Source organism: Pinus tabuliformis, chromosome 7, assembly GCF_031772625.1.
Source record: "Pinus tabuliformis cultivar Carrire ecotype Pingquan chromosome 7, CPIR1, whole genome shotgun sequence".
In the NCBI taxonomy this organism is placed as follows: Eukaryota; Viridiplantae; Streptophyta; class Pinopsida; order Pinales; family Pinaceae; genus Pinus; species Pinus tabuliformis.
Genome location: NC_142293.1, coordinates 1,359,399,442 through 1,359,423,552, shown reverse-complemented (window position 1 = coordinate 1,359,423,552; position 24,111 = coordinate 1,359,399,442). Strand labels below are relative to the sequence as shown.

General features: G+C 35.4%; 2 long non-coding RNA genes across 2 annotated transcripts in view; one reads left to right on the top strand and one right to left on the bottom strand.

Annotated features, from left to right (window-relative positions):
• The window catches only part of LOC149252630 (uncharacterized), a 32,039-nt gene extending 16,925 nt beyond the window's left edge, over positions 1–15,114 (top strand). The window contains exon 2 of the long non-coding RNA XR_016266967.1: positions 14,913–15,114. This is a non-coding gene — a long non-coding RNA (uncharacterized LOC149252630). The remainder of the gene's footprint in view (positions 1–14,912) is intronic.
• Positions 14,185–18,145, bottom strand: LOC149252629 (uncharacterized). The gene is made up of 2 exons (XR_016266966.1): positions 15,895–18,145; positions 14,185–15,824 (listed from the first exon to the last, which is right to left on the bottom strand). It is a non-coding gene; the product is annotated as an uncharacterized LOC149252629 (long non-coding RNA).
• Positions 18,146–24,111: the final 5,966 nt, after the last annotated feature.

The following is a 24,111-nucleotide window of genomic DNA, read 5'->3' as shown; positions in this document are numbered from 1 at the left end:
AATAGATTAGAGGTATCCCAAGATTAGTCATAAATTACAAACCTCTAAACTCTGTTTTAGCTCATAATACCTATCCAATACCTCACAAGGGTGAGCTGCAAACCAGAATTGCCGGAGCAAAAATATTTTCAAAGTTTGATCTCAAATCAGGATTCTGGCAAGTAGTTATTGCAAAAAAAGATAAATTCAAAATTGCTTTCAGCATTCTAGGAGGACATTAGGAATGGAATGTTATTCCATTCGGTCTGAAACATGCTCCTCCAAAGTTTCAGAAAGTAATGGACTCAATTTTTAAGCCTTATTTTGATTGGTTAATGGTGTGTATATAGACGATATTCTTATATTTTCTAAGAATGTTCATGACCACTTCAAACATGTGCAAACCTTCCTACAAGTGGTCAAAAGAAATGGTCTTGTTTTGAGTAAGAATAAGATTGAGCTATTTTGGAAAAAACAAAGAAATATGCTTACATGGATTTGAAACAAGACTAGAACAAGCAGTGTCAACTTCAAGGGGATCTTTATACAAAGGGGAACTTCTACAGACTTGGTCAATTCTTCTTCTGTCTATGGTAGATCTTCGGGGAAAAGATAGAATAGCAAAGGACTGTCCTCCACAGATATTTGTAGAAGTAATATTTCTCATACTCAGAGGTTTGGGAGTTGATACAACCCAGTGTTCAGGGAAAGTGAGGTCTTCCCATTTGATAGTTTGATGTTCTACTTTCTGACTTTTGGAATCAGTTAGAACCACAACACTTGACTTTGATTCTTTACTTGGTGCATAGAGGACTGCAAGATAGAGAGTATTGGTATGGCAAAAGCATCCTCTAGTCTGAATGGCAATGTTATGTCTTTTCTTTGACATATCAAATCCATTTGTCTGGATCTGTAGTTGGAGAATATTGTCAATTGTTTCATCAAAGACATACACTGAAAAGTTTGGATAACAATCGAAATAGACTGGGCCATTTGACAAAGGAGAAACTATTCCTCCAATCAAGGGATCGGTATACTTATTATGTGTAAGATCTCTGACAGTAGCTAGTACGAAGGTATTTAGCCCTGAGTGCAAGATACCTGTAAATTTAAGTCAACTTGCAAAATTTGTCATTCATGCTAACCATCATCACAGGACAAGTGAAGCCCCAGCTTCTACATCTATAAATCCTTGTCCAAACCCAAAATGTTCAGATATCCCCTTCCCACATGAATCTAATAATGTTTTGATGATGCATTTGTTACCATCTTTGGAAAAAGAAGATCCCAGGCTAACATAAATGTTTAGCAGAATGAGGCCTCCAAAGCAAGATATGGTTTAGGCTATTTGGAACAAATGAATGATTTAATTCCAGAATCCAGATTTGGTATTTTCCCAGAAGACTGCAAAATGCCGTCAGTCACAGAGATGCACAAATTTTTCACCTTGATGGATGGATGTAAAAAACACAAAGTGGATACCAGTGGATAAAGGAAATGTTAAACTGGGATATTTATACCCATCCAGAGGCCAAATATTTTGGCCTTACTCACTCCAGTGAAGAAAAACTCAAACTATCTCAAGAATGGAAAACAATTATGGATGAATCTCATTCTTGGATATCCTTTTATGTCTGGAAAAATAAGAAACATTCTGAGAATGTTTTGATCACTGACATTGTATCTTCTTCAACTCAACGCTCTTGGTCCGCTTTAGATGGTAGTAAGATTGAAACCTTATCTACATTTCCTCCTTACAAAGGAATCATCCTTGGAGAAACCCAAAACTTAGCAAAAGCTATTCCTTTAGTTTTAAAGGATGACAATGCTTTAGGTATTGATGGCAGGATCCAAAAAGCCAGTGAACAATTGAACTGGACTAATACTACCCTTAAAGGACTGGAAATAAACTTTGTTAAAGCATCTATTGAGAAGGAACAATATGACAGTTTACAGGTTTTAGTGAATAGTGTAAATAATTGTTTGAATGATATTCATTTTTCTTCCTCTGTTCTAAAAGGCTATGCAAGAGAGACCTTAAACAAACTTGACGAAGTAGAAGAAAAGGTTATACAAGAAATATGTTCTACTAAAGGACTCATAACAGACTTGTCTGAGAAATTTGCAAACATGAGTATATCCAACGCTGACAAGCCTGTTCTTGCTTCATTCTTGCATAAAATAAATATACATATTCAGAATCTTGTCAAGCCAGTGGACAAATTTCCCCATTTATTGCGCAGAGAAGATGTCCAACCTTCTCAAGAAGAATCTTTAGAAATAATTTCTATTGCCTCTTTATTTAAAGATCCTGAAAAAGATTTAGAATCTCAAATATTCCCCATCTATGAGCCTCTAGAAAGCCAATTTACTAGATACTCTGCACCTGATCTTAGTGGAAAAGGAAAACTTCCAAAAACTCATACTTTCTTTCCAGACTCTCATCGAGAATGGAATATTGACAATCTAAGTATAGGTCAGATAAAACAAATGATTAATATGATGTTTATAGAATACAAGCTTGTGCCTAAAAGGAAAAAATGAAATTGAAGCCTGTAAAACTCTCATCCAATGTTTTACTGGTACTCTCTTAAGATGGTGGGAAACTGAAACATCTCCAGCTTTAATGACAAAGATGGAAAGTGAGCTTTTAAAAGATGAAAGAGGAGACATAATTCATAATGATGATGGGACACCTCAAAGCAATATGATTGGAGCTCTCACCTCTATGATTCAAGAACACTGGTGTGGTTATGACACAGAAATAGCAGATAAGCACGAAATGATTTTGATGAACCTTAAGTGCAATAAATTATCTCAGTTTGAAGACTTCCATAGAGATTGGATGCAGTGCATCTATGAGGTAAAAGGTTCCAAAAATCTTCTCTGAAAACAGGTATATCTAACAGCTCTTCCATCTAGATTTGTAGACTTATTACGTCTACAAGAGGCTTTCCAATTGCCCTTTGAATCATATACCTGGGGAGAAATATATTCCATTATTACCAAAATATTGGTTGGTCTGTGCACAAGTTTTAAAATAAACAAATCTTTAGAAAAGCTTTCCAAATTGCCTGACAGTAAGTCAATCTGCAATAAATACGGCCTAAATATTGAAGATCCTCTTGTCAAAAGAAGGAAAGACAAAAGAAAGGCAAAGAAAGCTAACAAACAATTTAGAAATAAGCCAACCAACAAGAAAAGAAGGGCCACCTCTGGAAACAGAAAGGGATACTACAAATATATCCCTAAAACACATTACTACAAGCCATCTGACATCCATCTTCATTCTCACAAACAAGATAGATGGAATAAACTAACCTATTGGTTATGTGGGAAAACAGGTCACACTTCAAATAGGTGCCCAATTGGTGAAGAATCCAGAAAAAATAGAGGCCAGAAATCAATGCCTCAGAATAAACAAAATAACGCTATTAAAATAGAGACCCAAATGTTATGCATGAGATGTGGGTCTAGGAATCACAAAACTGATCATTGTCCGAAAGTTGTGATTCGTGAACAGATTCAACAACAACAGCTTGAAGAATCATCCTCTGATTCTTACAATTCTTTTTCTTCTTATTCATCAATAGAAGAATTAAATACTCATATGCAGCAATGTTTCTGTTCTGATTCAGATGGTTGTAATTGCAGTTATTCCACTGATTCTGATTGCTCCAGTGATACCTCTGAAGAACAAAATTATCAGAAAGAAAAAACACTGATGGCTCGGACTACTGATGAAGAAGAACAAAAAATTTGTCACAAATTCGTGCCATGGAAGGAGAAATGAAAAACAAGATCCTGGAAATTTTTTAAAATCAATTTCATTCCTCCAACGACAACAAAGGATATGCCAAAAAGTCTCTCTTTGTAGATGCCTCCTATGAACGAAACAATAAAGCCTTCTAGCGTGACCAATTTCCATCTAAAGTTCGTGCACTCACTTTAGGGGAGGTAAGTAGAGAAATCCATAATCTTAAAACAGAAATATCTACTCTTAAGCATCAAATAGTTCAGCTAGAAAAAGGCAAGCAACCTTTGACACAAAATATTTCTGCATGCACAAATGCATACACTTTACATTCTGCACCAAAATCTGTTGAGTCTCAAGTTGAAATAATTGAAGGAAAAAGAGACCCTACAGTAGGTTTCAGGGATATGAGGATACTAGCAATTGAATACCGGCAACATCATGTCCTCATAAACGTCTGTATTAAAGGAGAAATGTTTTTTCTAACAGCTTTAATTGATTTAGGCACAGATATCAATATTTTCAATACAAAGGTAATTCCAACCAAATTTTGGGTTTCAACTACTAGAAAAGTAGTAGGGTTGAGAGAGAAAACTCTTAGATATGAAGTAACCAATGCTACCATATGTTTTGACCAACATTGCATAAAGCTATTGATTGTATATTAGGAAATGTCTTTCTTATAGTTGTGGAACCACATGGTTCAGTGAGACTAAAAGGAAATAGAGCTGGATATTTTATTACTGTACCCACTTCTGATGGAAGTCAAAAACGGATTGAAATTCCATATATTTCAAATCCAAGAGTATCTACAATGGTTCAGGCTATGAAAGAATTAGACAAAGCTGAAACGAAGCTGACTGAATTAAAGGATTTGAAATCTACCATCTAAATAGGAGAACAATTAAAAACTCCCACTGTCAGTAATAAAGTTTCCAAATTGAAAAGAAGAATTGAAGAAAAATGATGTTTTGAGGAACCCAATGCTTTCTGGCACAGAAAGCAACACATTATTGATCTACCATACAAACCAAGATGGTAGGCCTTGCAAAAGAAAAGCTATACCTATGAGCAAGTGATATAGAGATCTCTGCAAAAAAAGAGATCAAACAACTATTGGATAGAAAACTGATAAGAAAATCTAACAGTCCATGGAACTGTTATGGATTCTATGTGAATAAAAGCTCTTAACAAATTAGAGGTATCCCGAGATTAGTCATAAATTACAAACCTCTAAACTCTGTTTTAGCTAATAATACCTATCCAATACCTCACAAGGGTGAGCTGCTAACCAGAATCGCCAGAGCAAAAATATTTTCAAAGTTTGATCTCAAATCAGGATTCTGGCAAGTAGCTATTGCAGAAAAAGATAAATTCAAAACTGCTTTCAGCATTCCAGGAGGACATTACAAATGGAATGTTATGCCATTCGGTCTAAAACACGCTCCTTCAAAGTTTCAAAAAGTAATGGACTCAATTTTTAAGCCTTATTTTGATTGGTTAATGGTGTATATAGACGATAATCTTATCTTTTCTAAGAATCTTCATGACCACTTCAAACATGTGCAAACATTCCTGCAAGTGGTCAAAAGAAATGGTCTTGTTTTGAGTAAGAAAAAATTGAGTTATTTCAAACCTCTATCAAGTTCCTCGGTCACACAATCCAAAATGGCCAAATATCTCTCCAAAAAAATGCCCTTGAGTTTGTAGAAAAATTTCCTGATGTTATTATAGATAAAACTCAGCTTCAGAGATTTCTGGAGTGCCTAAATTATGTCAGCAATTTTTATCAAGATTGTGCAAAAGACAGAAATCTTTTGAACCAGAGGTTGAGAAAGAAACCTCCATCTTGGAATAATGTTCATACAAATGCTATAAAAAATATCAAGGCCAAGGTAAAATCTCTTCCAATCTTTTATGTTGCTAATGACAGTTCTCCTACAATTGTTGAATCAGATGCCAACAATTTGGGATGGGGAGGAATACTCAAGCAAAGGAAGGATGATGAAGAACAAATAATCCAATTTGCCTCCGGAACATGGAACCCAACAGAAAGAAATTATTTTGTCATTGAAAGGGAGGTAAAAGTTGCCTGGAATTCTATTGACAAATTTGAAATCCATTTGGTCAATAAAAAATTCTTATTAAAATATGATGCCTCTGCTCTAAAGAAAGTTTTCACAAAAGATATCAAAAAAACCTGGTGAAGCAAAGTTCGACAGATGGCAAGCCTTATTTGCAAATTTTGACTTTGATGTAAAGCACATTAAAGGATTTGAAAATTGTCTACCAGATTTTCTTAGCAAAGAGCATATACAAAAACCTGAGCATATAATGGTAATCATAACAGAATGGGACCCGAATCAGCAAAAAGAAGTACTCATGTCTATTCTTGAAGATAAGAGTTGGTAGGAATACTGTGACCAGTGGAAACCAACCTGGCAACTTAGAAATACTAAAGTTCTGGATGCCAATCTGCAAAATCACACAGATATTCTACACCTAGTTCCTGAAAGAAAAGTGTATCCCAAAGGAAGCAGATGGATTCATGACATGGTATATTCTAGAAGTATGACAAAAACTCATCAAGCAGAAGAAGCACTAAGAACTGACTTCCATGATATCACCATGATATGGTCTGAAGGAAGTGACAGACGCAGAGTCTATCACAAATATTTTTGTGTAAATAGAACCAAAAATCCTGCAGGGACACAGAAAAAATTTTGCCCAGTGGCCAGGAGATCCAAATCTTATTTTCCCTGACACTATTCTGCAAAAACTCTGGTGGGATCTATTAAATGTAGACGGGTAAAATGAAACCCATTATAGAAAACTGAAGTTTGGTTCAACTTGGATCATGCAACAAAATCAATAGTGTGAATGGCTACAAGACTGGTGGAATGATTACAGCGGCAACAAAACAACGATTGATCTTGTTTATTATGAATCATAGTATCAGTTGAATTGTGTAGAAAATAATATTCCTTAGTGCTTTCACACTCCTTGCAAAACTTTTAGTAAACTCAAACTCACAGAAAGTCAAATTCTACACCAGTATATGACTCGTCATTATGAATGGTTGGTCATGACTAAGATTAAACATCAGATTGTATTAAACAAACCCATGATAGTGAGAAGGATTTATACTAAAGCATGGGATGAAAATTTATATAAAAAATACCGATTTCCCGGTATTACTATTCTTGAAAATCCATCATGAAATGGTTCTTGTGGACTCCATCTAAAAAGTATCCACATTGTATATAATACCTAGTCATGGGTATATTATGACCGGTTTTCTCGAGGACTTTCCGGTAAAAAGTCTCCTCTCTGTAGTCTTTTCAGCTTTCACGTGGGCTTTTTGTATGAAAAAGCATCCACTATATTTTGTTTAAATCTTGTTCCCATATGTCTTTTCTGAACTTGGAATCTTTGTGCGGATGTCGCTTTGGTGTTACCTGAAAGCAATGATTCCATTCTCTTGTCACATGTCCTACACGAATGTTTGTCCCCTCTTTTGCTATAAATAGAGAGTAAAGGCCATTCGTAAGGCATCGAAGTTTAAAGTAGAGTTTTGGGTGTGTTTTTTTAGAGTCAGAAGAGTCTGATTAATTTCTTGCTCTGTATCTGTGCGTTGATACCCTGATCTGCTTGCATCACGAAATTGAAATCAATATCTTTAAGTTGGATCTGAAAAGTCTACATATCAGTGTGCTCGGCACTGATAAGAACCTAAAGTGGCCAGATCTATAAATATTTGTGTATTTTGTTCAGAGACTAAGTTTGTGAATTGGCCAAGTAGCCTCCAGAAAGCTATCTTGTTTATTAAAAAGCAAACACTAGTAAATGCCATCACAGTCTATCTCAGGAAAAAACAACATAGTTTGTATTACAACTTTCTGTAACCTGAAATTTTGATCAATAAAGAGTGAGAATTTTCCACATATTTTGAGTACTGAAACTCTGAAATTCTTCAAAAAGTCTGTTGGGGTAGTATTTGTGTTATTCAAACCAGAAGTTCGCCAGAATGTATAAAGGACAATCTTATGCAGGAGCTCCTTTATTTCCTTTTTCTAAAGCTTGCAACAGCAACACGGGCTAACTGACCTTGTTGAGTTTTCCTCTTTGTGTTCACTTATTCACCCATACATGAACTCATACACAAACCTACTAGGTATGCGGCTTCCTTCGCCTTCTTTAGCCCTGGTGTCCCTTCTACCCTTTGGCGAACCTCCACCTTCTTCAACCTTGGTGTCCCTTCTACCCTTTGGCGAACCTCCGCCTTCTTCAACCCTTTGGCGAACCTTTTACCCTTTGGCGAACCTCTACCTTCTTTAGCCTTGGTGTCCCTTCTACTCTTTGACGAACTTTTGGTTATATCTTGAAACGGTGTCGCTCGAAAGAATGATGAAACGAAGAACTCATCTTACTGAGACAGGCTCGCTTGAAAAAATGATGCTTGCAGAAACAACGATGACAAAACGAAGAACTCATCTTGCTGAAACAGGCTCACTTGAAAGAATGACGCTTGCAGAAACAACCTCGCTTGAAAGAATGACGCTTGCAAAAACAACCTCGCTTGAAAGAACAAAAGGAAGAACTCATCTTCCTCAAAAAGGGAAATGAAACTATACCACGCAGCCCAGAGCCAATCTAGAGAATTGAAGACCATGTCCAAATATCCATGTAACCAAATCTAGAACAAAGATGTCTTTCAATGCACAACCGAAGTCAAAGATAACAGCTACAAAAGAGAGTGAAAACTATCGAGGACAGTGTCCATTGCAACAAATTAAGGAAAGATGTGAATAGGTTAATAGGAAGATTCACTCAGAAGAACAATCTTTTACAACCACAACTGGAAAAGTTTCCCACGATCCTACTGTGGCAACTCAACCGATGCTGCAACATCAAGTTTTGGACCAGAAAACGATTTTAAGCGTAGCTAGAAGAGTTGAAAGAGCAATCAAACCATTCAATGGAAAAAATATAAGGGAGGGTCTGGCCCACTTGGAAAAAGGATAAGGGAGGGTCTGCGCCCTCTATAACTTGTAATCGCCAAATGCCAATTGGGCGCACCTAGGATATCACAATCGGCAATTTCATAGCAATCTATGTTTTCACCCTTTGATACTTGCGATCATTGATATGCAGGATCATCTGTCCTGCTTAACTCTTGGTTCTTCACTCTCCCTATGACCACTGGCTAGCCCCCTTATCGGAGGTTCACAATCGACAATTTCCTTTTGATGCACAATACACCATAATCGTCGATCATCAATCACCCTCCATGCTTTGCCCCTAGTTTTTAGCTCTTTATGTGACCGTGTGCCAGCCCCCTTATCGAAGCCCCTTTCTCGGTGGATTGCAATCGGGATCTTAACCTTGATGTAATAACATGCCTCAACCTGCAAACGCAAATTTGCGATCTCTGATGTGACGTCATCCTCTGCCACGTGTCACCTTGAGAGTGGTGACACGTGACCCTCAGATATGCCCCCATAGGACCCCTGAAAATGTTAGATCAGCATGCCACATGTCCTTCGTATTGCCATGTCATGATGACGACAGTCGCCACATGGCCCCCTGGAGGAGAGAGAAAATGTTTGTCTGCCCTTGTTTTTTCGTTAATTTCCTTTGTTAAAATGTTTTCGGCCCCCCTCATGATTTTAAACTATATCAGAACTTCTCCATTTCGCAACATTTTTAGAGTTGTTACCCTCTTGGTGCGTCGATTCCCCGATCGCTGATGTGCGAAGCCCTGGACCCTTTTGATATGAGATTTGTGATATCGATGATCACTCCATTGCAAGTTAGCTCTGACCTCGCTGGTATTGACGATCATTGATCGCTCATACACTGTATCTCGGACCTCTGACATTGGCGATTGTCGATATGCGAGACCCTGGAAACTCCGATCTCTGATATCAATGATCATTGATCACTGGTTTTCTCTTTGCTCGGCTTGCCTCATTGCTGCCAGGGACCTCCAGTATGCGATTTGCGATATGCTCCCAGACCTTCGATAAGCTCCTCCTTTGTTTCAAAGGCAACAAACCCTTTGAACTTCAATAGTGCATATCTTCTGATTTTGCATTCCATTTTAGGAGTTCCATATATCGTCAGAAAGCTTATTCCAAGCACTATCTAATGGAGAGTGACTGATTTAGCTTTGAAAGATTTTGTGGCTTGAAATATGGCTTCAAACTTTACTACTCTTTTTCACTTTGGGACAACTGAAAACACATTTGACAATGAGTCACAACACCCAGTAAGTCCCTTGCAACGATGTCCTACACTGCTCTTAGAAACTGCGCAGAATTGCCCAGTTGTCCCTCTGCAACTCTGCTTTGTCTTCCCTCTGAAAACTGTGAAAAATTTGCCCATTGTCCCGTACAACCCTGTCTTGTCTTCCCTTCAGGAATTGCACAGAAGTGCCCCTTAGGGTCCCACCTTGCAGGTGCCACTGGTGTCCTTCACTGTGCAATTTTTCCTCCCAATGGTCACTGCGCAGTTTTTCTCGACAATGCAGGTTGTCCTCCCAGAGTTCCTCATTCTAGTCTGAACTGTGCTCTGTGTTGTCTCAGTGAGTTGTCCTCCCTCTCTGTCACCTGGAACATGATAAAAATGCATCACGTTAAACTAAGATGTTTCGGATTTGATGTCATCCTGTCATGAGTGAATTGAAAAATAGGTACACTAATAAATCATGGCGAGGCAACAGACAAGATGAAGGAGCATACATCCTAGAATACTTGCTTGCAACTAGACGAACATACCAAGCTCGTCAAAGAACAAGCAAAAGGAACATATGCATTGAACCACCAAGAAATACCAAGACCATTGAAGACCCCGCAGCACCATGCCATGCGGAGGAAAAGCCAAAGTACACCAGGAGTACAACCATCACTCAGCAGCACAGTAGCTTGACATGGACACCACAGTCAACCAGTACATGTCAACAATGTCATGTTGAGTTGTGTCATGAGTTGTCTCGACCACATCACCACTATGGGCCATATCCATTGTAATTGAATGTAAAGTGAAGTCCAATGGACACACACAAGAAGTCGAAGAGTCATGTCAATTGAAAATTCATGGGAAGTTAAACAGTGACGAGGGTAGTCCAAGAGTCACAAGGGTAAAGCATAACCCTTGGCTATATATACCCCTCCCATTGTATGAGCAAGGACTTTTTTTCATCTTGGATCCTCCCACATAGCCTTAAGAGTCTGTACTCTTTTTTTGAGCAAGTGGCTCTAATGTCCCACTACTGGGACTAGTGACGTATGGTGTACAAATGTGTCTTGGAATTTTTTCTTTATTCAGAAGCTTGTTAAAAATAACACGTTTTCACGCATGTTTTATAGATGTTTGTAAGACTACTCTTTAAACATTTGTAATGCATGTTTGCTTAACCTGTACTAAAATAGTTAAACTACTTTGGTTGTTTTAGTACTTATATTGTTGAAGATGTGTTGTATTGTTTCTCACTGTTGCCTCGTCCTTGTGGACTATTCCATAGGACATTAGACAGACATGTCTTGTTTCCTAGATGGTATACGTGTTTGCCCTTGTACCTTGGTTTTAATGATTTTCGTGTCCGCTATGGACTTTTCTGTTGGGATGCTGGACAAACCCTTCCTGGTTCGTGTGTCTCTTCCTAGGTGGTACTACTACCTCTCATTTCGAGGCTCACTTTACTCTCCCCCCATTGTAATAAGAGAACCTTGACACGATTACATTACGCATTCACCAAGCACATGTACCTTGATGTTTGAAGATACCAGCATAACACTCTCATGTGCTGATAGAGCCAAAGCATATCTCTAAGTATCTAGCAATCGAGTCTTCATACCAGATGGGACTCCTACACCAAACGGTGTGAGGTCTACTTGGGACTTCACATCAGGGAAATCTCCCTTAGTTGACAGATTTATAACACCATCAACAAATTCATCATACATCATTTAAAATGAGCTTTTGCAAGATGAGGATGGTCGAGATCTTCATTGGAAGGTTCGCCTACTAGAAGAAGCAAGTGTCTCACCAAGAATTCCAACTTGTATGGAATTCAGGTGATGATGGTATGATGTCAGAAGAAGTGAAGCAAGTCAAGGAATTGAAGTTCTTTCAATCAAAGGAAGTTGAAGGAAGTCTAGATGGCCTAAAGGAAGAAATGAGGTATGTCTGCACATATATATATTAAATCATGCCATATGGTTGCAGATATTATGAATGCTACTTCGAGAGCATGATCACAAGAAAGGATCTCCTCCTTTGGAAGGATCCAAGAAGGCATGGGTCCTCATATGAAATTGGAAGTTCCTGGAAGAAAATGTGTGAAAGAAAAAGGAAGAGATCATGAAAAATGCAATCAACATCCAAGGATTGAGATCTAATGAGATCTAAAAAATAGAAAGAGACCCTTGACAATGTATAGCTATTGGAGATGTGTCAATATGTATGCAAGATGTCAACGCAAATAAGATGTCATGATGAAATAACATCACAAAGGTAACATTGATTTAATGTTCATTTTCTATTTTTGAACAATACCCACATGGGCTTATGGAAGGTTTGCTAAGGGAAGAGTTGTGGAAGTCTTCTACAAATGAAGGGAGGCCAAATATGGACTAATGAATCACTTTCCAATAACAAGAATGATGACAACTCATGGATGAAAGTGATGGATAATCAATGCCCTACAAAAAAGTCCCAATTAAAAAAAAGAAGTTCATGACATCGTAAGGAGTAATTCTTCAAGCAACTAGTTACCCCATGATCTCCAACTAAAGCACTATTGTAGGAGCCTAGAAATAAGTTTCTAACTTGGTAGAAACTTGGAAGCAAATTCCTAAGCCAAGAGGGAACTTAGGTACATTCCTTCCATATGAATGAGTGCATTTCTTCATTGGAATATGTATATCCTCCCTAATTAAAGAGGATATAAAAACATCATTGTTGTCTTTACTTAAAATGGAGGATTGGGTAAGTATTTGCCATTTAATACTCTTTGAGGATCTGTTAGGGCATCCAAAATAAGAGTAGTCCAAGATTTTAAGATAAGAGAACCCAAGTGGGGTATATGCTATGATAGAGATAACGATGTGGGTCTCATGAGCATTATGCTATGATATTGTGGAGAGATAGCATTGTTAGTCAAAAGCCTTGCTTAGTGATGAAATATTAACTTGTATGGATTACAAATACCTCTCTTAGTGATGAAATATTAACTTGTATGGATTACAAATACCTCTTAATGTTGAAAATATGAAACTAGATTTATAAAGTAATTATGATTTCATATATTTAATGAAAAAAAATTTATTATGGCAAGTCTTGAGGCAAGAGTTTCATAATTTATTTTATAAATCAAACATCCAATGAGTTAAAATATTTAACTCAAATTACACAACAAAAAATCAAAACAAAACAAAAAAAATACAAAAAAATCAAAACAAAACCAAAAAAAATTATTATGGCAAATCTTGAGGCAAGAGTTTCAATGATCAAAAAAAATTATTATGGAAAATCTTAAAGCAAGAGTTTCATGATAAAAGAATTAGAAATTATTATATAGGCAAAAAAATTTACAATGGAAAATCTTGAGGCAAGAGTTGAATTAAAATTTACTTTATAGTTCAAACATTTACTTTATAGTTCAAACATCCATTGAGTAGTACATATTACATATTGTAAGAAAATTATTTGATCATATTACATATTGTAAGAAAATTATTTGATCAAGTCAAAATAATTTTCTCAAGAGAGCACCGCAAACGCTGCCAAAGAGGTCATCGAAGAGATTTATTGCATTTACTACACTGACCCGCAAATATTACATATTGTAAGAAAATTATTTGACTCCATTTTTATTTTTATTTCATTTTTATTTTTATATATGTTTTATTTATTCTATTTTTATTTTTATATATATTTTATTTTTTTTAATTATTTTATTGTATTTTTTATATAATTTTTTTTTTCCATTTTTATTTTTATCTATATTTTATTTATTTTTAAAATTATTTTATTATAGTTTTATATATATTTTAGTTTTTTGTTATTTTTATTTTATTTTATATATATATTATTTATTTTTAAAATCATTTTATTGTAATTTTATGTATATTTTAATTTATTTTAAAAAGTTAAATATTTACATTTAATTTATTTGCCTTAATTTTAATTTTAGTGTTTTTTAATGTATTTTTTGATCGAGTAAAAAACATTATATTATTACATTAAATGAGAACCTCGCAAAAATTTCGCGAATTTCTCTCACAAACTAGAATGAAAGTGTTAGGTGGCGGCACATGCCTTTTTTACAATTATAATTTGTAGCATGTACCACAGAAATGGGTAAAAAAAAATTCTATTTTACAAAGCATATAATATATAAATTGATATTACATTAAAAACCATAATTGTATTAGAAAGTCCCAACAGTATTAAAAACCATTTTGATATATTTGCTATAAAGATTCATTATAAGCTGAACGGGAGAACTAAATATCTGTTGACATCGTGACACATTACACCTTAAATGCAGAAGGGCGAGCATTGTACCCGCTAAAATCGCAAGATAAATTGCAAATACCCCCAAAGCATGTCTATTGAGACATTAAAAAACTATGGTCAATGCCAAATTAGGAGGCCGGAGACAAAAACAAAAATAAACAAATATCAAATCGTTGCTAACATTACATGTGGATAAGAATAATTGAAGCATTTCTCACCATGGACCCCTTGGGGATGGTAATCTCACGCTCGCCTGAAGTCGAACACGCTCGCTTGCAAAGGAGGAACACACAGCCGGGCACTTTTCAGGCCAGATAATGAAGAGAAGCAGAGTGATATATCAGACTGGCCGATACTGATATAAACAACGCCCGAAGAGACAACATATTCATCTCGTGGCAAAAATGAGACAATCTGAACATCTCTTAGCAAATGGAACCTCGATTAGAGAAGAAAGGAGCCGCTGGTATTGACTGAACCCATGCTCGAAGACACAAAGGAATGAACAAACAGAACACATGCTAAGACAAATCATAGCATAGCTTGTCTAAGAATGATAAAGAAGACAGCATCTCATCACAGAAGGCCACTCCAAATGGCCATGATCCAAGCCAAGTAGCACAACAACGCATTCACAGAAAGTCGAGGAAGCCAGGTGAGTTCGAGCGGAATAAATCACCTCTATGGAACCTGTCATGCAATGAATGGGCAAGGACGACAGTCCGACATATCCGCTGATTAGAAGCAGATGCAATCAAGAAATGACACGCTGGCTTGAAAAAGTGAGGAAACAAAGCATTCGCCTTGATCAGAAACCTATCTTGAAACAGGCTCGCTTGAAAGAATGACGAAACGAAGCGAAGAACTCATCTTGCTCGGAAACCTATCTTCAAAATGCAACCATGCCACGCAGCCCACAGAGCCGATCTAGAGAATTGAAGACCATGTCCAAATATCAATGTAGCTAAAGAGTCGATCTAGACCAGAGATGTGTTTCAATGCACAGCGGAAGTCAGAGGTAACAACTATAAAAGATAGAAGACTATTGAAGACAGTGAGCAATGTATCAAACTAAAGAAAGATGTGAAGAAAGATCCACTCCGAAGAACCGTGACAACCACAACTGGAAAAGTTACCCACGATCCTACTGTGGCAACTCAACCGATGCGGCAACATCTGTTATAAAGTTTTGGACCACCTTGATAAACATTTGGATAACAATCCGATGAGTGCGATGGCGTTAAAATAGAAATAAAAAATGATTTATATGCCAAAAGCCTTCACAAGTACCGTTGAGACGAGTTCTTCGGAGATTTCAGAAATTGACCATTCAATGGTAAACATGTCACGACCCTACTGAAATATTACTAGCAGCTTCAAGGCTGAACAGCACAACCTGTAGATAAGACCTGATCCAATACATCTTCACCAAACACAAAATCTCGTCTCAAAAATACCATAAAAATCATTCCACCTTAAAGATACTGGCCCCGATTTAAAAAAACAAAAATACAATGACCAGATCGGAATTGTGAAAAAAATGATCTGATTGGAATTGTAATCCTTACTATTCCCAATGAGAATATGACGACTAGGCGTCCAAAGCAGTCCTCAAACATTGGAATTGTAATCCTTACTTATTCCCAATGAGAATATGTCGACTAGGCGTCCAAAGCAGTCCTCAAACATCGAGGACACTTCTGATCCAGACGTACTATGCCCCTGCTTATCCTCTTGTTATACTTCCACATGAATAGTTCTACTTCAACATTACTAGTTCATATGATCTTGCACTCCTAACAAACGAGATAACTGCAACTAAAAACCACTCATTATAGCTTAATAGCAAACCTCTTGAATGATGTTCTTGATCCAAAAACGCCTTCTAACCTTTCAATCCATTGTCCTGCACAATATATGCCTAGAGCTGCAGACTGCGGGGTAGTCATAAATTATTACCAAAATATCAATAGACAGACTAATCCCTCACACTTGTTGAACTAAAGAACTGACTCACGTGAATGGCTTATCCTCTTGTTCTAGTTTCACATGAATTGCACATATAATATTTGCACCTCTAACAAATAGAGAACATGAACATATGACTGCAACTAAAAACCACTTGCCGAAGCTTAACAGTAACAGCAACCCTCTTGGATGATGTTTTCGACCCAAAAATACAGACTACCTCACACTTGTTGAACTAAAGAACTTCCTCTTGTTCTAATTTCACATGAATCGCACATATAATCTCTGCACCTCTAACAAATAGAGAACATGAACAGATGACTGCAACTAAAAACCACTCGTCGAAGCTTAACAGTAACAGCAAACCTCTTGGATGATGTTTTCGACCCAAAAATGCCTTTTAAGCCACCTTTCATCCACCATCCTGCACAATTTATTCCTAGAGCGGCAGATTGTGGAGTAATCCTAAAGTTATGCAGCACAACAAAGTACAAACTCAAAAAGAGTTTAGATCTATAGACCTGCGATACTTAGTAGGATGCCTGTTTGTTCATAAAGTTTCAAGAGATTATTCTGCTTTCTATGATCAACTCGCAAATGTAGAGCAATATATTTAACCTGCAGCCCAAGGACCAATTTCTTAGACAAACCAGGCATAGCAATGATTAGAAATGAAACAACGTTGACGCCAAATAGAATAGACTACATGAATATAACACAACAAATATTCGACACCAAACCCCCTATATAGATCATGTATCCCTAATTAAGTCTTCTCGAGGATGTTGCAAGAATCAATCCGGTTCCTATGATCGAATTAAAAGGCCCTGCAACCCAAGGATCAATCAGCTCTCAAATCACGTATGAGAAGACCAATAGCGCTAATGCTTAGTACAGAAGCACAAAATAAAAATAACACCAACAAAACTCAACAACCGCCCGTATTGATACTGCAGCCAGAGCCCTCGTTCGGCCACTACATCTAAACAATAGAAACAATAATGTTGAAGGGGACTAAATACTTTCAATTACTGTAATGGTGTTGACGGCCTTGTGGCAGCTAACATCCAATCTTCAGATCTGGACAACCAGGTAGACCAACACAAGGAGTTCCCCTTCCGGAAACCAAAAAGCATAAGATCATACGGTCCTGTTATCAGACACTAAAAGGTCGCGCTATGTGGTTATAAAGCATACAGAACCCACTGCCTAAGAACATATATTAAACCCAATTACTTACAGAGCGAAGCTTCCACTGATCTATTTTGATCCTCAAACCACAACAGGAAAAACACATTTAACCTAATCACTTACAGAGTGAAAACTTCACAAAAATACCTGAAAGAATGCCCTAGAGTGAAAGCTTCACAAAAATACCTGAGAGAATGCACTAGATTTCTGAACAGTATATTGAAACGTGTCGCTTGCTATCTCCAAAGACCTATGGAAAACACATCCCCAATCCCATCCTCAATTCACATCTCAACAAGAGCGTGTGTAATATATTGAGATATTAGAATATATAATAGCAAGAACAAGAAAAGTATAAAAATTATGGATAAAGAGCACCAGTAGAGAAAAATAAGATGGTAGGTAAAATAAGATGTACTGAAATTAGGGACAGAGAGCACCACTGATAAAAAAAACCCTACGCCTCTGTACCCTGCGAAGGAAAAATACCAATAAGTAAAGCTATTTTAGAACTGCCTGGAGACAACTACAAGCAAGACGCGAAAAACAGATGAAAACCCTTTCCTCCCATGGGTGAAAACCCTTTCCTCCCTGCTGTGAGTCGGGACATCCATCGCATCGCAGCTCCCCCTCCATCCCTGTAAAGGGGGAAGAACGGTGGGAAACAAGCGAAAGAATGTGGTTGAACAAAATTTAGAACTCATCAATTTATAGGCCGAGAGGGTTAAATGGACGGTGAGGATGAAACTGTGTAAAAAGATGGACGAAGGTGATCAAAACGCCAGCTGGGAAAGGAAAACAAAGGCTTGGCGTGTATTGTACCTATTTTAAATTGAACGTTAGCGCCAGCTGGAACAGGAAAAAGAAGCAAAACGCCAGCTGGAACAGGAAAAAGAAGCAAAACGCCAGCTGGAAAGGAAACCAAAGGCATGGCGTGTATTGTACTTATTTTAATTTGAACGTTTTCGCCAGCTGGAACAGGGAAAAGAAGCCGGGCCGTGCATTGGATTCTTATCGTTTTGTACCACCAACTTTTTCTAATTTGAACGTCAGCGCTGATGGTAGAGATATGGCCGGACACTCATGGAATCAAGCAAAATCAATGAATTGGCCGGGTTTAAACCAACTTAGCTAGAGATCTTTAGGTACACGTAACCTTAATATGATTGCAATTAGTGGGTAACTTGGAAAATGACTATTGAATAAATAATTTTAAAGATTTAAATGAATGATATAGTTAGAAGATCCCATCTCTTTATTTCAAACAAAAGTAGTATATAGCTATAATTCAAAATTAGGTTGCAACTGATTTGGAAAATTATTTAAATAAAAAGCAATGTTAGATCTATTTTAATTTTCCATCGATTAAGTATAGTTAATAAGAATAAATAATAATAAATTGGTGCCAGACACCAAATTGGTGTATGAGACCCCCTTGTTTATGGGACAAGAGACCCATTTTCTCTAGTGATTTGATTACTAAGTCTACGAAGGCATATATACTCTAACCCCCTCTGGTTTTGAACCTATGACCTCTTAGGAAGAAACACATGCTCTTAACCATTAGGCCACTCAAGTTAAATTTTCTTTTTTAAAGATGCTATATTTCACATGAATATCATGGATTATTATTATTATTATTATTATTTTATATTTTAAGGTTATTTTTATTTATTTTAATTGGTCTTATTTATTTTATTTTGACCAATTAAAATGTTTAAATTACGTTGATCTTTTTATTTTATTTTTACTTAATTTGACTTATATCAAAATGTTAAACATTACATAAAAACATCTCTACCAATTATAATTATTAATTTTATTTATTTATTTAATTGTGTTTTATTCTTATTTTTATTGTCATATAATTTAACTAGAATAGCAACCATTGACTTAAATGGTTGTAGAAACAACATGGTTGTTCAAAATTCTTAATTTTGTTGATATATTTTTATATTTTTTTAATTATGCTTTATTTTTATTTTTATTGTTATGTAATTTAACTGACTTAAAATAGCAATAGTTAACTTAAATGGTCGTAGAAAGAGCATGATTGTTCAAAATTAAGTTACTATTTAACCAATAAAAAAAATCTTTTTCGAATTTTGTTTTTTAATTTAAATAAACCAAACCTCACCTAGCATAAGTGAAACCCCTTCATGTTTGTTGGCTCAATTGTATGAGTCGCTGCATAAGGTATCTGTTTCTCAAAGGATATTTGCTTAGATATTTACCTTGTTAATATTTTAATGTATAATATAATTATTAAATTTATTTATTTTTAAATTAAAAATTGGAATGCATAATATAATTATTAAATTTATTTATTTTCACATTATAAATTTGATTTGGATTTTTATAAAAGATAGACCAAAGACATGAATAAGGAGTCTCTTGTAACATTAATTATTAAATTCATCTCATGGAATATTTATAAATTTTTATAAGGAAAATATACTTATAACATTTGGAAATTTGATTAGACGTATACATATTTTTTACTTCTAAAAAAAAATGAATTACTTCCACATTATATCTTTAATACTTATCAACCATTTAATTTATATTTAATACATAAACTTTTAAAAATTCTTTATATTCATTACATCACTAAAATCAAACAATATTTATTTATCTTAATTAGTGAACAAGATATTTATATATCGTATCATACAAATATTTATTGGATAATACTTATATAGTTTATGTGTTTATTTTTTAAATAAAGCTTTAAATAACTATTAGAAAAACGATATTATTTAATTTGTATCAAATATTTGTGTAATATTCAAAATGGGAAATTTATTTCAAATGTAGTCATGTTGTTTTTGTTTTTTAATTAAATTAAATTATATATATATATATATATATATAATGTCCATAATTGTCATTGAACACTTATTATTATTATTTAGAGTTAATTTATTATGTTATTTTTATTACTTGTTTTTTAAAAATACATTTGCATATTAATTTTCTATAATTATTGATTACTATACTAATATAAAATAGAATTATACTTTAATTAATTTATATTATTTTTTAATATTAGCCATGTGAAATATATTATGAAAAAAAATATTTTGATACTTAGTATAAATTAATATCCAATAATACTTATCAAACATTTAATTTATATTTGATGCACAATTTTTTTTGTAAATTCTTTATATTCATTACATCACTAAAATCAAACAAATATTTATCTATCTTATTTAGTCAACAAGATGTTTATATATCTTATTTATATCTAGCTTATCATATTTTCCTTGGGACGTAAACCTCTACAATTTCCTTCTATAACATAGATTAACATCTTATTTATATTTAACTTATCACATTTTCCTTCAGAACTACACCTATTCAATTTCGTCCTATAACATTGATTAACATCATATTTATATCTAACTTATCACATTTTCTTTGACGTAGACCTATACAATTTAGTTCTATAACATAGATTGTTCATACTTATCTTTTGACTACACTTCCACTTTTCAACAAAAAATTTTGGATTATTTTTTAGATATTATCATCATTATTATGTATTTAATTTTATTTATAATATTAATTTTATTTATCATATAAATATTATATATTTTTTATATTCATTTTTAATTATCATTTAAATATTATATATTTTTTACATTTTTATAAAAATATATTTTACCAATAGATTTTGTCCAATTCTAGTGAATCAATATTATTTGTTTTAAGTTATTCTTAATTTCATTACTCTAGTTGTTAGATGTATTATTTTTTATCCACACCACTCTAGTTGTTAGATGTATTATTTTTTATCCACATCACTCTAGTTGTTAGAGGTACTATTCCTAGTCCTAAGTCATTAGCAATGTTGTAGGACTACTAAAAAAACCCTTTGTTTGCCCATTCATGTATGTCTTTGACACTAACTTAACTATACTTAAACTAAGCAAGAGTATCTACAATGTAGCCCTTGTTCAAATGTGTAAGTTATTTTATACCTTTCAAAATTCAATAACTAAACTAAGTGGCAAGGGCATGTTTTTGGAGAGATATTTGGCCATTATGGATTGTGTGACCGAGGAACTTGATAGAGGTTTGAAATAGCTCAATCTTCTTCTTACTCAAAACAAGACCATTTCTTTTGACCACTTGCAGGAAGGTTTGCACATGTTTGAAGTGGTCATGAACATTCTTAGAAAATATAAGAATATCGTCTATATACACCATTAACCAATCAAAATAAGGCTTAAAAATTGAGTCCATTACTTTCTGAAACTTTGAAGGAGCGTGTTTCAGACCGAATGGCATAACATTTCATTCGTAATGTCCTCCTGGAACGCTGAAAGCAGTTTTGAATTTATCTTTTTCTGCAATAGCTACTTGCCAGAATCCTGATTTGAGATCAAAATTTGAAAATATTTTTTCTCCGACGATTCTGATGAGTAGCTCACCCTTGTGAGGTATTGGATAGGTATTATCAACTAAAACAGAGTTTAGAGGTTTGTAATTTATGACTAATCTTGGGATACCTCTAATCTGTTCAGATCTTTTATTCACATAGAATCCATAACAGTTCCATGGACTGTCAAATTCTCTTATCAGTTTTCTATCCAATAGTTGTTTGATCTCTTTTTCGTAGAGATCTCTGTACTCCTTGCTCATAGGTATAACTCTGCTTTTGCAAGGCCTACCTTCATATCCTGGTTTGTATGGGAGATCAATACTGTGTTGCTTTATGTGCCATAAAGCATTGGGTTCCTCATAACATCATTTTTCTTCAATTCTTCTTTTCAATTCGGAAACTTTATTATTACCGAAACTCTGAAATTATTCAAAAAGTCTATTGGGATAGTATTTGTGTTATTCAAACCAGAAGTTCGCCAAAGGGTAGAAGGGACACCAAGGCTGAAGAAGGCGAAGGATGCCACAAAGAAAGGCTTTTAGAGTGTGAAATAACCAAGTAGGTTCCTGTATGGGTTCATGTATGGGTGAATAAGTAAACACAAAGAAGAAAACTCAACAAGGCTAGTCAACCCGTGTTGTTGTTGCAAGCTTCAGAAAAAGGAAATAAAGGATCCCCCGCGTAAAATTGGTATCAGAGCCAGCAGTATCGTCTGGTTCGTGAAGGTTAGTTCTCAATTACATCACTCTTTATAGATAAATGGATCCATCCAGAAGATATGTTTCTTTCCGAGAATTAGATGAGAAAGATAAGATTGAAGAAAATCCCCTCAAGGATATGTTTGCATCTGCTTCTAGTCGTGTGATAAATTCTGCTGAATTGGAATATGAAGAGTCACAATCGTCTACTAGATGGAAACTCCATAGTATTCATGCTTCTCATGTATATTCATATCTTACTGTTTTCCATTTAAAGGCATCCACAAGAATTTCCATTAAAGAGTCTATTAGTCAAATCCAAAAAAATTCAGAATGTGTCTAGTCCATTCCCCTTCTGAACTCTAAGCAACTTCAAGCTGAAGCCAAATGACTAAAAACTCAAAACCTGCATTTGGGATGTATCAGAATTGGCATAAATGCTTTGACACACCAAGGGCTAAATACCTTCATACTAGCTACTGTCAAATATCTTACACATAATAAGTATACTGATTCCTTGATTGGAGGAATAGTTGCTTCTTTGTCCAATGGCCTAGTCTATTTTGATTGTTATCCAAACTTTTCAGTATATGTCTTTGATGAAACAATTGACAATATTCTCCAACTACAGATCCAGACAACTGGATTTGATATGTCAAAGAAAAGACATAACATTGACATTCAGACTAGAGGATGCTTTCGTCATACCAATACTCTCTATCGTGCAGTCCTCCATGCACCCAGTAAAGAATCAAAGTCAAGTGTTGTGGTTCTAACTGATTCCAAAAATAAAAAAGTAGAACATCAAACTATCAAATGGGAAGACCTCACTTTCCCTAAACACTGGGTTGTATCAACTCCCAAACCTCCAAGTATGAGAAATATTACTTCTGAAAATATCTGCGAAGAACAGTCGTCTACTATTCTATCTTTTCCCCGACATAGACAGAAGAAGAATTGATCAAGTCTACAGAAGTTCCCCTTTGTATAAAGATTGTCACGCCCCCAATTCTTTTTTCGTTAAATTGGTCGGGTGTGGCACCGCCTAAGTAATTAACATCTTCCATTGTTAGCTTAATTTACGAACTACGCCTTAACATTCATCATTAAACCATGAATAACATATTAATGTGCGGAAACCATTAATATAAGAACATCATAGAACAACAGGAGAACAACATCACATGTATAATAATCTTTTATTATATGAAGAATTTTTACAAGTGATCGGGAGCTTGGCTCCACCGGCGTTTTACCCAAGTCGGGCGCCCACCTATGCAAGAGCGCACGGTGGTCTCACCACGACTTAACCAAAATACAACACAAGTCTTCTTTGCCGAGTTGGGCGGGCGCACCCGTGCACGACCCACCGCCCAAACGCAACCCAAAACTCGTTTCAATGTTCCGACAGGCGGGTGCCTTAGAACGCCCTCCACCTGTGCCTCAACCGTTCACCACACCGTGCAAACTTCGTGTAGGCTACCCGACAAGCGGGCGCATAGACCTGTGCCTTTGCCGCGGCTCCTACTCCTTTACCTCACACCTCTAACTCATGTGTTGAAGAGTGAACGCATGATGTTTGAATGCCAAGTACATCGCATAATATA